The sequence below is a fragment of the Empidonax traillii genome, unplaced genomic scaffold, assembly GCF_003031625.1.
Source record: "Empidonax traillii isolate 1590-97213 ecotype Southwest subspecies unplaced genomic scaffold, ASM303162v1 scaffold338:size1951571, whole genome shotgun sequence".
Classification (NCBI taxonomy): domain Eukaryota; kingdom Metazoa; phylum Chordata; class Aves; order Passeriformes; family Tyrannidae; genus Empidonax; species Empidonax traillii.
In genome coordinates this window covers 1194697-1203019 of record NW_020955531.1, presented here as the reverse complement: position 1 = coordinate 1203019, position 8323 = coordinate 1194697, and the positions used below count along the sequence as shown (strand labels likewise).

Sequence of the window (8323 nt, the reverse complement as noted above, 5' to 3'; positions counted from 1 at the left end):
GGATTTACTCCTGTGTGTGATTACAATAAAAGTGTTTAGACGCATTGCTCCTGTTATTACAGATTAATTAGCTACTGAAGGAAGAAAGTGCTACAAAGGCGTAATTCAGATTTCTGCACAGTCGTACTTTGTGGCAAGTTAGTAAGATTAAGGTGATATCAATTTACTTAACATTTTACAAAATAATAGGTTGAGTTTGCAGGCTGGGCACATGTTTAGTGCAAGCATCCAAATAGCCCTTCTTGCTCAGTGTGATTACTGATGTGCTTCAAATTAAGCATGCACAGAAATCTTGCAGGACCAGGGATGCCAAACACGAATAACTTTTCCCCCCAATATGCTTCCAATAGGTAAATAAGTAAAAAAAATGCACAAAACAAAACTTCAGATTCTACAGATATTGTGGGTGCAAAGGCCATGTCTGTATCTGTGTCCTGGATGGTGCAAAATGCAGTGACAGTCCTTAACACATAGACAGGAGTGACAAAAAGCTAATATGCAAATAGTGCTATACATGATGTTCCACAAATTTGTGTATAAGGCTCATTTCATATTCCAATACATGTACAAGCTGTAAACTGTATTATTTCTCCTAACACACACTTGAGAGTTCATCAGTGATGGGTGAAATAATCTTAACAAATGTCTTTTTCCTTGCTCAGAACCCGGGAGGGAGCAGCAGTATTTGGGTTGCCGGGAGCAGTGGTCGGGCTCCAGGCTGGGTTTCGGGGTGTGGGTGGCAGGGAAAGGGGGGCGGCTCGGCGTGGGGGAAGCCTTGGTCCCCCGGTGGGAATTACTCCGCTCCCTGTCCCTTTCCCAGCCCCGTCGCGGCAACATTTATTGCAACAGCAGGAAATTGCTTATTACTAAACTAGCTGGCAAGGGAGCGGAGCCGATGCTGTTCCACACTGGCACAGCAATTGCTTAGCTGCTGCTTTCCCTGTCTCTCCTTGTTCCGCTCTTTCTTCTTCTTCCCTCTCTTTCTCTCCTCTCTCCCTCTCTCTCTCCTCTTCTTTTTTTCATTTTGGCTTCTATTCAAATGTGGGTCAGGGGTGAGCGGCTCCCAACGTCACAAGCTTGCAAGATGGCGCTGGGAGGAAGGCTGTGAGATGAGGAACAGGCTGGTATAAACCGAGAGGACAGGAGAGGGAGAGGAGGAGAGGGGAAGGGGAAGAAAAGCTGCTGCTCCAGATGCAATAAGAAGGTAACGCGGCGCGGGGCGCGGGTCCCGCGGGGCGGCCGGGCGCTGCCGGGCTCCGCGGTGCAGCCCAGCCCCGCTCCCCCGCTCTTTATTCGCAGCTCCGGTGCTTTGCCCATCTGCACGGGTCCGCTCGGGAGAGTCGCCGGGGTGGCGGGGGTATTCCCTTGTTCCCTGCCCTGCATCAGCCGTGCCCGGCACCGGCGGTACTTTCATTGAAAAAAACCTGAGATCGTTCCCCGTGCCCCCTCTCTCCGTGCCCCGGGCCCTCTGCCCTCGCTCTCCCGGCCCGCTGCCCCGTTGCTTCGGGGGCCGGGGCGTGCATCGCTGTGCCGGCCACCGTGCCTGTCTAGGGGTTGCAAATGCTGGTTATTTGGTTGAAGCGGCTGGAAACTTTCCCCTCCTCCCGTGCCATTTGTGTGTGTGTGTGTGTGTGTGTGTGCGTGTGTGTGTCCGGGTGTGCGCTGCCCCTTCCCCGGCGGCGGTGGGGTCGGGGCGGGGGGCCGCAGCTGCTGCCCGCCGGGGCCGGCCGGCGTGGGGCTGAGCGGCGGGGAGCGCAGGCAGCCCCGGAGCAGCCGCCCGCTCCCCATCCTCACTCGCCCCTGCAAGTGAGCCGTATTTTATTTTATTTTATTTTTTCCCCGAAAGGATAGCGCGGAGCCCCGGGGTGCCGGGGGGCGTGTTTGTGCCGGAGATCTGGCCGCATTGTGGAGGAGAGGGCAGGAAAGGGGCTCCCGGGACTTGCATCCCCTCCTTTCCCCCCCGCGGTCCATCCGCCGGGCTGCGAGGCGACGAGCCAGGCCGGCATCCCCCAACCCCGGCGCCGGCCCCAGCCCCACCGAGCACCCCCTGCCCTACCGGGACCGCGGTGAACTTTTGCCCTGGCTCCCCCCTTCCCCGCCGCCCCCCTCGGTCGCTCGGGATCGGGGAGGGAAAGACCCGCCGGCTCCGCTCGCTCTGCCCGTCGCTGCGGGTCTCTGGCTTTTGTTATGGCCCCATCTCGGACGCAATGGACGGAGCAGGATCGCGCACCCTCCCGCGGCCGGGGGCTCCCTGGACCCTGCCCGCCGGCTTTGTGCCCCGCAGGAAATGCGCGTTCCCCGGCCGCGCCGGCCAGCGCAGAGCTGTCCACCCCGTTTGAAAAAAAAAATTTAAAAATTTAAATAGTACGTCCAGGCTGGCAATATTGCTACCGAGGCGCTCGACATCGCAACTGAGGGAACCGGGAGGGCTGGTGGCTGCCCGCGGCTGCCCGGTCCGGGTGCGCGGCACCGCGGAGCCGGACCGGGCTCTGCATCCCCCGGCGCGCCGGTGCCGGTGCCAGCTCGGCGGCGGGGGGAGCCGGGCTTTTTGTGTGTGTTTTTTTCTGGTTGCATTTAAAAGCAAAGCCAATCCGGCGGGGGGAGTGGGGGCGGGGGAGGCAGCGTGCCGGCCCCCTGCGCGGTGCGCGGCCCGGGGAGCCCCGCGGTGCCCGCTGCGCCCAGCCCGCGCCCGGCCCCTTCGATACGGGGCGAGAGCCGGCGGGGAAGTCAATTATTGACTTCTGCTTGGCCGGGTCCCAGGTGGAAGTGGGCACGGCGGCGGCGGGCGGCTCTCGGCGCGCCCCCCGTTATCGGGGCCGCCAGCCGCGCTCCTCCCGGGGGCTCCGCGCCCGCCGGACACCGCGCCCGGCCCCGCGGAGCGCGGATGTTCACCCGGGGTCTGGGCACTCGAAACTTTCTGCTTCCAAGTCCGCAGCCCTGGAGAACTCGGGTGGCCTCGGCGCGTCCATTGGCGGGTAACTTGGCGTTAGTATCTGCGAGTGGGGCGGGGGTGTATACACCTTTACATAGAATTAATGAATTATATATGGAACTAAGTGTTTTAGCAGACAGTTACCGAAATCACTCAGGATGTAACTTTGCTGTTAGAATAAATCTGAGAGAACAGCCAGAAACCAGTTAAGAGCATCAGAATTACATTCTGCTAATGAACTGTCCTTTGACCAAAACTGGTTTAAATTTGTTGCGGAATGCTGTTTATATTTGAATAGCTCCCATGTTTTTCCACAAATTAAAGGGGAAAACAATATGCAATAGTCACTTTCATTGGAAAATGTCAGAACTATGAGCAGATGTTTGCTGTGCCTGATAAATACAGTGTATGAAAAACTAATACTTCAAGATGACTTATTACTATTTTTTATGACTCAGAACTATTGTAATATGCTACAGTGGCTCTGGAGAGAAAGCTGTAAATGACTCCTTAGGATTTCACAGCAAATCTACATGGGGAAAATGACATATGGAAAGAAAATTGACTTATTTCCACAACTGCAAGTGGCCTCCTTTTTGCGCCTTTTCATTAGCAATCTAATCCTAAAAGCATTAGGAGCAATTATTTGCAGTGGTGCCTGACATTCTAGGTCTAATTATTTAAATCAGTTTAACTTTTGATGGTTGACCCATTAGGTCAAATCTGTGTGCCCTTTGTTATATTTATTAAAAAAAAAAAAAAAAAAAAAGGAGGAGGGGGGGCGTCTTCAAACTTGCCACCTGCTACTGACATATCATTTTAGCTCTGGAGGAGATCAGCATTAAGAATAAGCAACCTCTTACATTTGTTACTTTCCATTCTAACACGGGAAGGGACACCCCGTATAAGTGCCTTATTCTCTGGCGTCTAAAATCCATTGCTTAATCACGACAGACTTGTGTGGCCACAGGAGTGTAAGCAGGAGGAATGGGAGAATCCGAGGATATGGCAGGTTTTCCCTATGTCATGCTTCCTAATCTACGTGAAATGCAGATGAGACGCACGTACATAAAAGGGATGATTTTTCAGTGTTTGGTGGAAAAGCTTCTTCCAAGAATCCGCGAGAGCTCTAAATCTTTAATGCATAAAGAAACATCTCACGTTAGTATTCACATACGTTGCTGGGCAGAATGACTTATGGATGTGTAGATAGTAATAAGTATTGCAAGATGCTTGAAGCACTTGGTATCACGTGATGTGCTGTAGTGTCAGTGCTGAATTGTTTGGCAGAAGCCGATGTGTGACAAGGGGTGGGGGGAGAGAGGAGAGAAAGAGAAGGTGAGAGGCCTGATTCCAGGAGGGTACATGTTCAGTTTGTTTTGATTAGTTGTTTAAAATAACTAGAACACAACCTAATGCTAAGCAGTTTGGCTGTGTGATGGATTTAAACTCTGTAAAACAGCCACCGCAGCCCAAAATTGGTGGTCACAGCATGACATTTGAAGTTGTGAACAGCAGATCTTGCAATGAGGGTTCCCGTTTTCCAGCATCTTTACAGTCCATAGTAATTAAGAACTGTCAAACATAAACTGTATGTTGTGAATTCCTTTGACCTTGCAGAAAATAGTACATGGCTATTCTTTGAGCTCCTGCTGCCCTCTTTGATGACAGATGTAGGGAACTGGGATAATGTTTGAAAACCGAGGTGCATTTGCCTTCGTATCAGAACTCCTGTTTGTGCTGACTGCAGCATTTAACCCTCTCATCCAGCCTGGTGAGCATATCGTGCGTTGACAGGCAGAGGTACTGGTAGGATGGGGTTGTCATGTTTTCTCTACAGAAACCCAAGTTTCCCATCCCCAAACCAAATCTGACTGATAAAGCGTACGAGCGAAACTGCAGCTTCTGACAACAGCTGGGGAAGAACGGTGCCACAAAGCGGCATTTCAGCCTGCAGCAAATGTGGTGTTGGAGCAGGAGAAAGCAAAATCACATTTGTGACATAGCCGTTATATTGGCTGTATTGTGACAGGCGAAGCTCAATGGGAAGGGACCATTTCAGCATCAGCAGACATGCCTTCCCTGCTGGGCTTGGAGAAAAATTAACAGGGCTCAGCTGTGGGATTGCAACAACAGAGTGTCAACCCAACCGTAAGCAGGAGAATATATTTTAAAAAATAAAGATGACTTCTCCTTTGGTTTGGTGATGATCACACTACCAGTGATTGAGCAACTAGAGCTGCTTAAATTGGTTTTTGTCTTGCTGTAATATCAGGAGCAAGGACAATGCATTGCAATGGGGATTTCACTCTGCTGTGCAGTAGCTCATTGGTGAAGAAGCTGCATTGGTTCGCTCGAGTCTCTTTTAATCAGCAGTGACAGTGTGCTTAGTTCTCCCAAAAGCAGCAGAAACAACGTTAAAAAGATGTTCCTGAGAGTCGTATTTTCTTGTTCAGTTAGCATCTCCAGGTTCCAACAGGATGCCAGTTTTAAGCTGGGTTTCTTTCCTTGAAGTGTATGTGTATTGTGCTAGCTGTCCAAACTTGTAAGTTACTCATGCTTCTTGTTTGTAATTCCTGGAAAGAAAATTCACCCTCCAGTGCTGGCTCCCACAAAACAAGGAAGAAATGAAACAGTGAGGTTAATCCTGAATTTTAAGCTGGTACAAAATGAGTTGTTACAATAGCTGTAAAGGAGAAGTCTACAACACTGCAATAGCTGTACCTGCTGTAAGTGACAGGTGGGAGAAATTTTGTTCTTTTTCATCTGTGTTTGGATGACGGCCCAGTGCTGGCCACAAACTGCAATCCAGGATTAATCCTCACATAGTGTTTTCTTTCTATATATCAGATTTCTCATTTTCTTAATAAGCACAGCCTCCCATGCACTCCAAGTCAGCTGTTCTGGAGTGGAAGCGACAGGGGTTTGCGTTATTGAAATGACGGCTCTCATGCTTTCCTGGAGCCCGTATTGTTTGACCAGGGCAGGGCAGAGGGTGATCCTTGTAATCACAAATCCTAAACAGGGATTCTGGTTACTGATTTTGCTTAATGGAAAGGGGTGGGGAATGTACTTTATCCAGGATTACATCTGTATTAGATCACATTTTCGGATGTGCACCCTGAGGATTTGAAGGGGCTAAAAAGTGATCTTTTAAACTGAAAACCTCAAGCAGGCATTCGGAAATGGACCCGTTGTGGGGTTCCTTCACTTGCTCTCTTGGTAACAGAGAAAAGACAAACTGCTGAGCTTGGCTGCAGAAAGTGTCAGAAGACACATGCACTAACAGCTAAGCTGGGAGAGGAAGGGTCTGAGTCTTCAGCTGGCAGTTAAAATTGTTTAGAGAAGTGCAAGGAGTTAGTTTGTTGCTCAAAAGTGTCATCAGGGAACTCTCACAGTAAGAGTAGCCCTGAAAACAGAGTGAACTTCTTGCTTCTGTTGCTGAATGTTCTGAGAGATCTATGCAGGAGCTAGGAACAACCCCCTCTTGATCTTCCAGCTTTAGACACTGGATGGAAAAACTTGCCAGTGTTGTCCTTGCCCAGGTTCTGGATGGGAGGTAGTAAGCATTTCATGTCAGTACACTGGCCTGAGGCATTTGCTGTCCTTCAGTCCCCTGGGTAAGGGAGAAGGGGATGGCTTTCCATAATACATCAGTTTGCTCTATCCACTCCCTTCCCCCACTGAACCAAACACTGTGCAAGATAAAACTGTCTTCAAATCAGTTTTTTGCCATGAGTTTAAAAAGGATACAAGATGGACTGACTGGGGAGAGGCCTCATGGTAAACAGCCTGACTCTGCTCTTCATGCTGGGCTAGTCCCATTCATTCCTGGACTGGTTTAAGATGACACGGGTGTACAGCAGATTCCTTCCCCTAAACGTGTGCTCATTTCTCATTGTATAAAGAACCATTCAGTGAGGGGATTCAGTTTTCCAGGAGTCACATAAAGGCACTGCCATGTAGGACTGCTCTTACTGCATTCCCATCTGCTGTCAAGATGCCACCAGCCAGTTTGACAGTTTGGAAATCTTTTCTCTTGTTCGATAAAGAACAGAATAGAGTAGTTTGCATTGCCAGTTTTAACTGAGGATTGAAGTCAGCCGACAAGAAACCTGATTTTAAAGCTTGCTTGTTTGTCTATGTGGTAGTTACTCTCCAGCAGAAAGACTGGATGTCGCTGGTTTGTACCCATTAAAACATGTTGATGTGCAACTAAAAATAACTTTAAAGTAAATTTGATGTTATTTTCTCTTAAGCACGGTTTAACACATTCAGGCTATGATCTAACATGCAAATCAAAACCAAAAGTAATTTACTGGCTTATTTTTTCTGAGAAGTGGCTCAAGCAACTTCTTATATAGCATTAAATTCAATGAAATACTAAACCTGAATATTTTGAAGTGTTAAGTAAAAATATTTAGAAAATACTTTCTTATCAAAATACTTTCTGATGACCTCCTGAGGTCCTATGTGACTTATTCTGTGATTTTTATTCAGCTCCAGTTTAAATGCAAAGCAAAGGAAGTGTTCTTAGAGCAAAAGGGAACAGATTGTTTTTTAGTTATGTTGCTCTTTTCTGAGTTTGGAACTAGCAGATACTAGTCTCCAACACCTAGTTTTGATTTGGAGGGCAGTAGGCTTTCCTGTCCTTCTGCCTCTCCTCAAATCTCAATTGCTTTCTGCAGTCTGAAAGAACTGGTTATTGAACTAAAACTGAAAAAAACAGCCTCTCTGATGTGAAGGTTTAGTGAACTGCCCAGAATGGATGAAATAAGAAAGTAGTGGTTTTCTCTGTTTAGGGACTGATTTTCCTCAAAACTTCACTAGCAAACACATGCAACTGAAGACTGACTTAAACAAGACCATTTAAAAGAAGGTTTGAAATTATCCCAGTGTACAGTGAGACTTGTGCTGTTTTTATTTCCCCTACCCCTGGAAGGATGAGATGCTTTGTTTTTCCTTGTTTCTGTTTACCTTTACAAAGTATCCAGAATGGTCCTCACGTGGAACTTTTTGCTTAAACTTCTCAAGTCCTTGAAAAAGCTCTTTGTTCTTTTCTAGGCGGTTCACATGTTCTTTGACAATGCGATATTAGTGACATGATTATGCCCAGTCTTCAAAGAAAAACGTGGATGTCCTTCTAAGCAGGGAAAATATCTACCAAAGTTGTAGATGGCAGGGAATCCACTAAAAACTATAAATCTGTGTCCACAGCTATGAAGTGTCCATTTCCAGAACCATAACACCAAAATGCTCAATAATGGGAATTCTGGCATGAGAGTGAGAGTCATAGTGTAATTCTTCAGATGTCAGCGGACTGGTGTTTGGCTGAGTGTGTTTTAAAAGTGATGTAAATTATGACTTGAAAAGTTTTACCCAGAAAACTTG

At 48.1% G+C, this 8323-nt stretch overlaps 1 protein-coding gene across 1 annotated transcript in view; it reads left to right on the top strand.

The window, feature by feature from the left end:
- The first annotated feature begins 887 nt into the window (after window positions 1–887).
- The window catches only part of HIC2 (HIC ZBTB transcriptional repressor 2), a 71990-nt gene continuing 64554 nt past the window's right edge, over window positions 888–8323 (top strand). Inside the window, exon 1 of the mRNA XM_027892091.1 lies at window positions 888–1204. The gene's annotated coding sequence lies outside the window, so the exon portion shown is untranslated. The remainder of the gene's footprint in view (window positions 1205–8323) is intronic.